The following is a 10153-nucleotide window of genomic DNA, read 5'->3' as shown; positions in this document are numbered from 1 at the left end:
CAATCTCGGCTCACTGCAAGCTCCGCCTCCCGGGTTCACGCCATTCTCCTGCCTCAGCCTCCCGAGTAGCTGGGACTACAGGCGCCCGCCACTGCGCCCAGCTAATTTTTTCTATTTTTAGTAGAGACGGGGTTTCACCATGGTCTCGATCTCCTGACCTTGTGATCTGCCCGCCTCGGCCTCCCAAAGTGCTGGGATTACAGGCGTAAGCCACCGCGCCCGGCCTAATGTTGTATTTTTAATAGAGACGGTTTCTCCATGTTGGTCAAGCTTGTCTCGAACTCCCGACCTCAGGTGATCCGCCTGCTTCAGCCTCCCAGAGTGCTAAGATTACAAGCATGAGCCACTGAAGTTGATTTTAATATAGCCCACTGGAAAAACCTTGCCTACAGCAGGACTAGGCCTCAGAAGAAAAGAAACCCTTAAGACCATTGATTGGTTTGCTTTGTCCTGGGAGGGAAGGCGGTGAGGGCTCCCCGCTTCCCTGGTCCTGAAGGCCAGGCCGACAGGTCCACTCACATGCGCACGGCCATGCTCACACTGCACGATCTTCCATGTGTCGGTTATCCACAGCTTATATCCCTCCTTCCCGGCTCTGGGCCCACTAGCCTCTGGAGGAACTCCAGGCCCATCCTGTTTGGGTGAAAGAACTGGCTCCTTCTTAAGGCAATAAACATGTTTCTAAACAGAACAGGAGCTGGGCAGAGCAGCACCAGCCTCCATTCAGCTGGCCCCAGATTCAGGTTGAATATTAAACTGGAAACAGCAAAAGTTGCGACTGCACCTCGCAAAGTTCCCTCAGGGAGATGCAGACCCCAAGTTGTGTTTGCTGCCGCGAATGGTCCAGCGATGTGCTGGACTCAGAGGGACACCCGAGCCAAGGACATGTGCAGAAGACCCCGAGGGAGCCCTTGGATTCTTTCTTGTTCCTCAATCCCTCACTCAAAAAAGAGAGCAGCACGACATTTCTGGGGCTGTGCACACAAGGCAACAAACTATTTAAGGCATCTATAAAAACCAGGTCCAGGCTGAGCGCGGTGGCTCACGCCTGTAATCCCAGCACTTTGGGAGGCCGAGGCGGGCAGATCTCGAGGTCAGGAGATCGAGACCATCCTGGCTAACATGGTGAAACCCCGTCTCTACCAAAAATGCAAACAATTAGCCTGGCGTGGCAGTAGGCACCTGTAGTCCCAGCTACTTGGGAGGCTGAGGCAGGAGAACAGCGTGAACCTGGGAGGCGGAGCTTGCAGTGATCCGAGATCGCGCCACTGCACTCCAGCCTGGGCGACTGAGATTCCATCTCAAAACAACAACAACAACAACAACAACAACAAAAACAAACAACAAAACAAAACAAAACAAAACAAAAATCAGGTCCAGGCCAGCACAGTGGCTCACACCTATAATCCCAGCACTTTGGGAGGCCAAGGCGGGTGGATCACTTCAGCCCAGGAGTTCAAGACCAGCCTGGGCAACATAATGAGACCTCATCTCTGCCAAAAAAAAAAAAAAACAAAACAATGGCCAGGCATGGTGGCATACACCACTAATCCCAGCTATTTGGGAGGCTGACTGGGGAGGATCTTTTGAGGCCAAGCCCAGGAGTTCAAGACTAGCCCACACAACATGGCAAAACTCCATCTCTGTAAAAAAAATACAAAAATTAGCCAGGCGGGCCAGGCATGGTGGCTCACGCCTGTAATCCCAGCACTTTGGGAGGCCGAGGCAGGTGGATCACAAGGTTAGGAGTTTGAGACCAGCCTGACCAGCAGGTAAAATCCCGTCTCTACTAAAAATACAAAAAATTAGCTGGGCATGGTGGCACATTCCTGTAGTCCCAGCTACTTGGGAGGCCGAAGCAGGAGAACTGCTTGAACCCGGCAGGCAGAGGTTGCAGTGAGCCAAGATCACACCGCTTCACTCTAGACTGGACGACAGAGTGGGACTCCATCTCAAAAAATAAAAAATAAATAAATTTGCCAGGCATGGTGGTGCACACCTGTAGTCCCAGCTACTCAGGAGGCTGAGCCAGGAGAATTAGCCAGGCATGGTGGTGCACACCTGTAGTCCCAGCTACTCAGGAGGCTGAGGTGGGAGGATCACTAGAGCCCAGGAGGTCGAGGCCGCAGTGAGACATGATTGCACCACTGAACTCCATCCAGCCTGGGTGACAGAGCAAGACTCTGTCTGAAAATAAAATAAAATAAAATAAAATAAAAAATAAATAAATAAAAACGAGGTCCAGATTGGTTTTCTTAGGTTTAAAAAAAAAAAAAAAAAAGTCTTTTATTATGCTGGTGATATTTGAATGCAAAAATCACAAAAAATCAAATAGTACTAAAATTAGGGAGTGAAAGTGTAGAGTTCTGTTTAAATTACCTCTCTAATCCTACTCCCCTTCTACATACAGATAATTGCTATTCACATTTTGGTATATATCCTGCCAAACCTTTTTCTTGCATTCACAACTGAGTGAGGTTTTCTTTAAACTGGCCACTGAGATGAGGAAGTAAGGGGAAGTGGAAACTGAGGAAAAACATAAACTATCCTGGGCCGGCGCACTTACGGGCTTGAGTGCCCACACTCTGGAGGTGAGTTTTCACGGCCGAGTGGCTTTCCCTGTTGTCTGCTGGCTGGCTGGCTGCTGTTGTACATCATAAGCTGCACCTGCTCCTACGCAGCAAACAAGGCCTGGTCTGTTCCCCACAGTCCCCCAACCCCTGATGAAGGTGCGGAGCCGGAGGTGGCGGCCGCGGAGGGAGTGAGAGGGGAGGCAGGGGCTACCGTGGAAATGGTCCAGCTTTGCAGTCAGACAGGCCTGGCCGCAAGGTCCAGCTCTGCCACTTGTTTTTTTGAAATGCAGACAAGCCGTGCCTCTTCCCTAAACTGCAGTTGCCACGTCTATAGAGCGGAGCCGATAATAACACCCAACTCCTCACGGGCAACAATTCCCAAGCAACCCCTGTGGGTTGAGCCCTACTCTGGACTGACAGGGTAGGGTGCAGGTGACATTAGGGTGACACCCCGTGAACAGTCTATCCCACTCTCTCTCCGGGTTCAGGCAGCCCCGGGCAGACAGTGCCAGCAGGGCCCTGTGAGGGTGCCTCCTGTGGGGGAGGCCACCTTCCTGAAGCCTCTGGGGAGCGAGCACATTGCTTCTCGCCACGGACACTGCACTGCCCTCACCTAAAGGTGCTTCCCCACCAGTCTCAAGTTCCCTGCAAAGGCGTGGAGTGAGGTGGCACTGGTTCTCCGAGGTGGCACCTGTCAGCCCGGCTGCCACCAGCTCCCTGAGTGTGGAGCGGAGAAGCACTCCTCCTGTCTTTGGTCCTCAGCCTTGGGCCCAGCCTGCAATTCCAGGAAAATAGGAAAAATTCCACCTGACACCCATGAGACTCACAAGAATTACAGACAGAGACAGTTCCAGATGGTGGGGGTCCACATGGTGGGTCTGGAGGGTGACAGCTACTTTACTGAGGGTCTTAAGGGCACACCTCTCCCAGGAGATGACACTGAGCCAGAGCAGTGAGAAGGAAGCCGCCGGGATTGCTGAGGACGAAGCACTCCAGACACCAGCAGAGCAGGTGCAAAGGCTGAGGGAGGAACAGGCCTGTCGCACTCCAGGGCGCAGAGGGCAGCACGGACACACCCACGGGCCCGTGGATTGTATTCTAAGCACAGTGGGAAACTGGCAAGGGATGGGCTCCAGTCCCTGTTCTGTTGAGAAATTTACTGAGCCTGTTGATAGAAAGCACTGAGCCCAGCCCGGCCGGCCAGGACTGCTCAGCTGCCTGAGGACTCTCTCATCCTTACAGGGTCCCAGGCCAGGCGCTAGTTCTGGAATGCCTGGGACGTGACAGTCCCAGTGGGTTGATGTCCAGCTGGTCCTATAGAGGGAGGTGCAACTGCACAGGTCAGGGGCAGCTCTCACAGGCCACCATCTCCTCCCAGTGCCTCTCTCCACAGTCAAGCTGCCCTCCACACCCAGTGCGGCTTCTTTCCCACCCAGGAAGCTTCTCCAGGGACCTACATGGCCTTTCCTCATAAACACCATGCCTGTTTGAGAGCTCAGGGTACCTGCAGATCAGAAGCAAACGTTTGTATTCGTTCGTTCGTTTATTTATTTATTTATTTATTTATTATTTTTTGAGACAGAGTCTTGCTCTGTTGCCCAAGTCGGAGTGCAGTGGTGCGATTGTGATTTTCGCTCACTGCAACCTCCACCTCCCGGGTTCAAGTGATTCTTCTGCCTCAGCCTCCCGAGTAGCTGGGATTACAGGCATGTGCCACCACGCCTGGCTAATTTTTGTATTTTTAGTAGAGATGGGGTTTCACCTTATTGGCCAGGCTCATCTCGAACTCCTGACCTCATGATCCACCCGCCTTGGCCTCCCAAAGTGCTGGGATTACAGGCTTGAGCCACTGTGCCTGGCCGCAAATATTTCTTAATAAAACAACAAGCAGCTGGGCACGGTGGCTCACGCCTGTAATCCCAGCACTTTGGGATCCCAGCCGCCTATGTCCACACTCCATGGGAGCTCCAAGAAAGCCCTGATCCATCCTCTGCAGCAAACCCCCTGAAGGTGTCCACAGGAAGAGAAAGGCTGCCAGGGCTGGGTGGGGGGCATCCATCCAGGGTATGGCGCCCTGAGCTAATTTCTAGCCAGGAGGCAGGTGGGAAGGAGCATGGATGTGGCAGGAGGTGGATCCTCACTGTGGAGAGTGGGGCAGGAGAGGCCCGGACTGGGCAGCTGGCCCCTCCACTCCAGCAGACTAGCAGCTCACCCCAGCTTTGGGGCGGAACACAACCCCACAGCTGCTGGCTGCTGATGAGTTAACTTCCTGCTCTATCTCCCTTCATCCTGGGACAGTGAGGACCTCCGAGAGAGGCTCCAGAGGGTCCCCAAGCACAGGCAGGACCCACCAAGGTCTGGGACTCCAGAGCACTCGGCCACTTCTAGTGCCAGGGCCCTCCTGTGGGTCCTGGAGACACAGGCCACCCCAGCAGGGCTCCTGCTAGCAACACACCTGCCATCCCCAAACACCCAACTCCAGGCCTGAGAGCCTGAGTCATGAGGCCTCTGCACACGTCACTTCTTCAGGGAGCATGTGATTTTCCCAAACAACTGGATTTGAAAACACACTCTCTTTCATGTGACAAAGACAGAACACACATTTAGCCTCAGTGATGACATTTTGACACCGCCAAAGGCAACCCCGACACCGCGCCTCCCTTCCTGGGGACTTCTCCTGTCCCAGGTCACAGCAAACGGGAGGAGACAGCATGTGACCACGGCTCCCTCGTCCCACAGGTCATCATATGACAAACCTCCACTGACTGAAGCGCCTCCTTTGTGCCAGCGAGAGACGGCTTGAGAGGAGGCTGTCAACCGCGGCAGCTCGGGAAGTGCTGGGGGAACCCCACGGGCAGGGCTGTGCCTGCTGCTGTGGAAGGGGCGGAAAGGCGTGGAGGCAGCCTGTGGGTGGGGACGGTGCCCCTCAGACGCAGAGGCAAGAGTGGGCAAAGGCGAGCTGGGCAGCCCTGGCAGTGCTGAGGGGCTGGGGTGGGCTAAGAGCGGGTGTCCCCACACGGGGTAGGAGGAGAGTGTAGGCAGGTGACTTGATCAGATCTGCATTTACAAAAATCCCCCTGGTGTCCCTGGAGGAGGAAGGGTTGGGACAGAGAAGCCAGGGAGAAAGGAAGGCAGAGTCTAGACCGGGAGGGTGGAGAAGACTGGGGGACCCCCAGAGACCACTCAGGGTTGGATCCCACCGGACTGTGGCCTGATAGTGGGAGTCAGAACCCGGGCCACTTGGGGATGCTGGAGGTCGGGGCAAGCGACAGAGAATCCCAGCCCAGGGAAGCTCCACTGTGAAGTTTTCAGAGCCAGCTTCGATACAGATGCTTCTTAGGCAGACGCCAGAGCAGCTCAGGCTGGAAGTAGAGCCCTGGGGGCGAGGCCCACAGCACAGAGGGCACCCCCATGTACTCCCAGACGCCACCAAGGGGCCAACTGCAGCCCCCTGGGCAAGAGGCAGCCCTGTCCCAATGTAGGTCAGCGTTCGCTAGGACTCCAGGTTGAAGAGCTGGGGTTGCAGGCCTGGACCCCATTCCGCCCTGGCCTGACTACCACACCCATCCTGGCCACAGGAACAGCCCCCGTCCCAGCAGCAGCTAACAAGGACCCGGCGTTCTGTGTGGCTGGACCTTAGTCACGGGGCAGCAGAACAGGGCATGGGCGTCAGCTGCCGCTCATCTCAGTTCTTCCCGTCTGGTCTGAGCAATCCCTCACCATTTCCTGGGAGTGGGGCCGGGAGTGAAGAGGAAGAGGAAACGAGGCCGGGACCCATGGGTGGGGAACCCCAATGCCCACAGCTAGGGACCACAGGAATGAGGTGCTCTGGTCCCTACGGGCTTCACGTGATAGGAGATGCACGCTCCTCTCAGCGGGCTCCCCTGGCAGGATCCAAAACAGTCTCACTCTCCACAGAAGACCCTGGACCTTGCTAAGTGCTGCAGGGATATGGGGGAAACCTGCTGGTGGGCTGGGGAGACCGGCAGGGCCCGCCCACTCCTGAGCACCAACCACACCTGCCAGGCAGGGGAGGGCAGCTCAGGCATTCCAGCCCCAGGCGCAAGGTCCAGGGATGAGAGCTTCGCTGCCTGACAGGGAAGCTCGGAGTGCCCGGAAACCCTGGGGCAGAGGCGGCAGCGGGCCAGGTGGGAATGGTAGGGACAGCGTGGGGTGGCTGAGAGAGCCTGGAAGCTGTCCGGACTGTTTGGAAAAACTCTCATGCCATGTTTTCCTCTGCTCTGACGCCAGCACAGCAATCAGCACAGGATTTGCGACCCAGAAAATGCAGGGGTTTCTCCCCGCAGCAAGCAATCCATTCTGCAGTGGGTGCCGGCGGGGCGTCCTCCAATTCAATCCCAACGAGGGAGACATCTACCTGGAGACTGCTGAGATCCCCGGCGGGGCGTCCTCCAATTCAATCCCAACAAGGGAGACATCTACCTGGAGACAGCTCAGATCCCCGGCGGGGCGTCCTCCAATTCAATCCCAACGATGGAGACATCTACCTGGAGATAGGTCAGATCCCACAGGTCGGGAGCTCAGTCCCCAAGACTCCCACACCTCAGACACCAGTCAGAAGTCCAGGCCTCCAGAACTTCTCAGCGACCAACTTCAAGTTGGGGTTCCCACAACCCGGCTTTGGGTTCAATGAACTTGCTGGAGCAGCTCACAGAACTCAGGGAAACACTTACATTCACTAGTTTATTATAAAGGTTGTTACAAAGGACACAGATGAAGGGGCCTTTAGAGTGAGGTATGGGAGAGGGACACGGTGCCACCCTCCAGGCACCCCCTCCTGCTCAGCTGTCCAGCAGCTCTCCAAGTCCTGTCCTCTAGGGTTGGCATGGAACCTTTGTTAAGTAGGCGTGATTGATTACCCCACTGGCAATCAACTTGACCTTCCACCCCTGGACCTCCCCCCTCCCTGCGGTTGGGGCTGGGGCTGAAAGTCCTAACCCGCTAATCCTGCCTTGGTCTTTCCAGTGACCAGTGCCACCCAGAAGCTATCAGTCAACACCAGTGCACAGAAAGAGCGCCACGGAGATCCTGAGGATTTCAGGAGTTGTATGTCACAAAACAAGGACAAAGACCAAATAGGTATTTCACATCACAGAGGTGCTGGGAGAGTAGGTGGAGGGAGGCTGGAGGAACACACTGGACGGGGCAGGGAATGGGGCCTAAAAGCAGACCTGGAGTGGGGTGTGGATGACAGGCATGAGGGGAGAGGTGGCCCCAGCATTCAGCCTCAGGGAGGGGATGACGCCTCCTCCGACTGGGGGACCTTCCTCACAAGTCCAGGCCAAGTCTGATTTCTTCATGAGGGGCCCAGGCCTCCCACCTACCTGCTGGGAAAGGCCAGGGAACACCTAATCCTGTCCTCCAAGAATCTACTGGATGCCTCAAAGACACAAACAAATCCCAGGCAGAGTCCCAAAGTGCAGACACTCCTGCCATATAGCCCCGCCACCCTAGGCCTCAGCCCTGGAACAATGGAGCTGGCACAGTGGACCACGATGGAAGAGAGCCACTGGACTCATCTGTGCACCCAGGTGTACCCGTTCTCTCTGGCACCTTCTTCTGAGTGCCTCCTAGGTGCCTGGCACTGAGCTAGAAAGAGCTGAGAGATAAATCAATCACCTGGCAGTGAGGTCGGAAAGCTGCTTTGTAGGCACGTGTAGAGGCAGAGAGGCCCCGGGGTGGTCACGTGCCCCGGAGAGCTGGAGGGGTTCCGGAAGCCCTTCTAGGAGGTGGTTACAGTGTGCTGGGGTTGGCAGGGCAGACTGCGGGGGGCGGGGGGTGGGCGGCAGGGGGAGGACCTGCACTCAGCAGCAGGGAAATACAAGACTTGCTCCAAGTCACAAGGCCTGCACCCTACCCCATCCCAGTAGTGACAGGACACCACCAGAATACCGGGGTGGGGAGGCGAGATCAAGCTTTTATTCCAGAAAGATCTGTGGCATGGCAGCCTGGAGGGCATGTGCAAAGGCCACAGCCATCAGAAACATCCACTGGGGGTGGCGAGGTGGGGAGGGGAGGAGGGGATGCTGAGAGGAGGATGACCACCAGGGGTCCGCTGCATGTGGGGTGGGCACCCCCTGGACCTCTCTTGCAGAATGTCAGGGGTGGGAGATGCCTGCACAGGCACGTTTTGAGAATGCTCCTCTGGCGATCCCATTCCCCTGACCTGTGCCCCCACCGCCTGGTGAGACCCTCAGCTATAGGACCATGTCTGACCGGGGCTGGATGGTGAAAGTGTCACTAACCACGGTGAGCACAGCCACCGGTCTTCACCCACATCTCCTTACCTTGTTATCTGCCTTTTACCCCCGGCACCTGCTTCCAACCTGCCTTCTTGCTCTGGAAATTTTCTACAGCAAACACACCACTCCCAAGTCTTCGTCCTCTCCCGAATGTACCCTTCCTCCTCTGGGCCGAGCAGCGGCCAGGCTCTCGCCATCACCACCCACCTCCTCTCTCTCCGGCTCAGGGCCTTCCTCTCTGTGCTGCCCTCCCTGGAGGGCTAAGTTCGCAGTCCTGGCTGGAAGCTCCGTGGCCTCTAGAACTTTAAAAGCCTTTACATCTCTACCTTTTTATCCAGTCCCTGGGCATTCCAGAAAACCACTCTACCCACTCCAGAGGCGGCACATTCATAAACCCGCCCATACCCCGTCCTGGAGCCCTCAGTGCCCTCCTCCCACTCGGAGCTGCGACTGCCCCATCCACCAGCCGCTCTGGCTTTTCTCTCTTGCCAGCTCAGCCTGGACCGTCACGCCAAGCCCCAACTCCCGCCCGCCAACCCCACACTCCTGTCTCAGCCATATGGATAAACGGCACGAGGAAGTCAGCCTGAGGCACGGGAACAGCTGAGGGGAGAGGGAGAAGTCCTGCCGCCTGCTCAGCGGTTTCCAGTGGCCCAGCCCCCGGTGCCACCTGGCAGCCTTTGCGGCACACTTCACTGACACTGTCTCCTCTCCAGCTCACAGCTGCCCCATCCCACCCACTCCACCCCAAGAAAGGGGGCTTGTCAGGCAGGAGCTTCCCAGCTCTCTGCATTCCCACCACAGACCAAGGCCCCCCTCAGTCCTGGCTCTCACCTTCTGGGGACCCTAGCTCCCCATCTCTCTCCAAGGCTCCCCAGTGCTGTGACACGGGCCCCAAACACAGCAAACCACAGCGCCGGGGGCTCCGCTCCAGCTCCACCTCTCCTCCGTTTTTCTTCTGAGCCGAGCTGCTGGCAAGAGCAGATGACACCCGGCTTCCGGCCCTCCCGCCGCTGGCCGCGCTGGCTGCCAGATCTCCCAGCTGCCTTGGGCCTCATCCCGCCTGCCTCCCTGCCAGGCATCTCCTCACCTCTCCACGGCTGCTCCTCCAGCTCCTGTGCCTGTCTCTCCAATGGAGCCCACCCTCTCCTGAGCCTAGAATCCTTCTTTGAGGTCCAGGCCCATCCCTCCAGCTGCTTCCCAGCTGTTTCCGGGACGCTCACAACATTCACACTCCACGTGACTCCAGCGCAATTCAGCTCCCACTCCCAGCCTCCTGCCTGCTCAGGGCTTCACCCAGTCACCATTCTCCACCCA

General features: G+C 56.8%; 1 protein-coding gene across 1 annotated transcript in view; it reads right to left on the bottom strand.

Moving 5' to 3' along the window:
• TBC1D24 (TBC1 domain family, member 24) overlaps window positions 1-9738 on the bottom strand; it is a 30914-nt gene extending 21176 nt beyond the window's left edge. Inside the window, exon 1 of the mRNA XM_011967003.1 lies at window positions 9671-9738. The gene's annotated coding sequence lies outside the window, so the exon portion shown is untranslated. The remainder of the gene's footprint in view (window positions 1-9670) is intronic.
• Window positions 9739-10153: the final 415 nt, after the last annotated feature.

This window comes from Mandrillus leucophaeus, unplaced genomic scaffold (assembly GCF_000951045.1).
Source record: "Mandrillus leucophaeus isolate KB7577 unplaced genomic scaffold, Mleu.le_1.0 Scaffold78, whole genome shotgun sequence".
NCBI lineage: Eukaryota > Metazoa > Chordata > Mammalia > Primates > Cercopithecidae > Mandrillus > Mandrillus leucophaeus.
The sequence above is the reverse complement of the archived record's forward strand: the minus strand, read 5'-3'. Positions and strand labels throughout refer to the sequence as shown.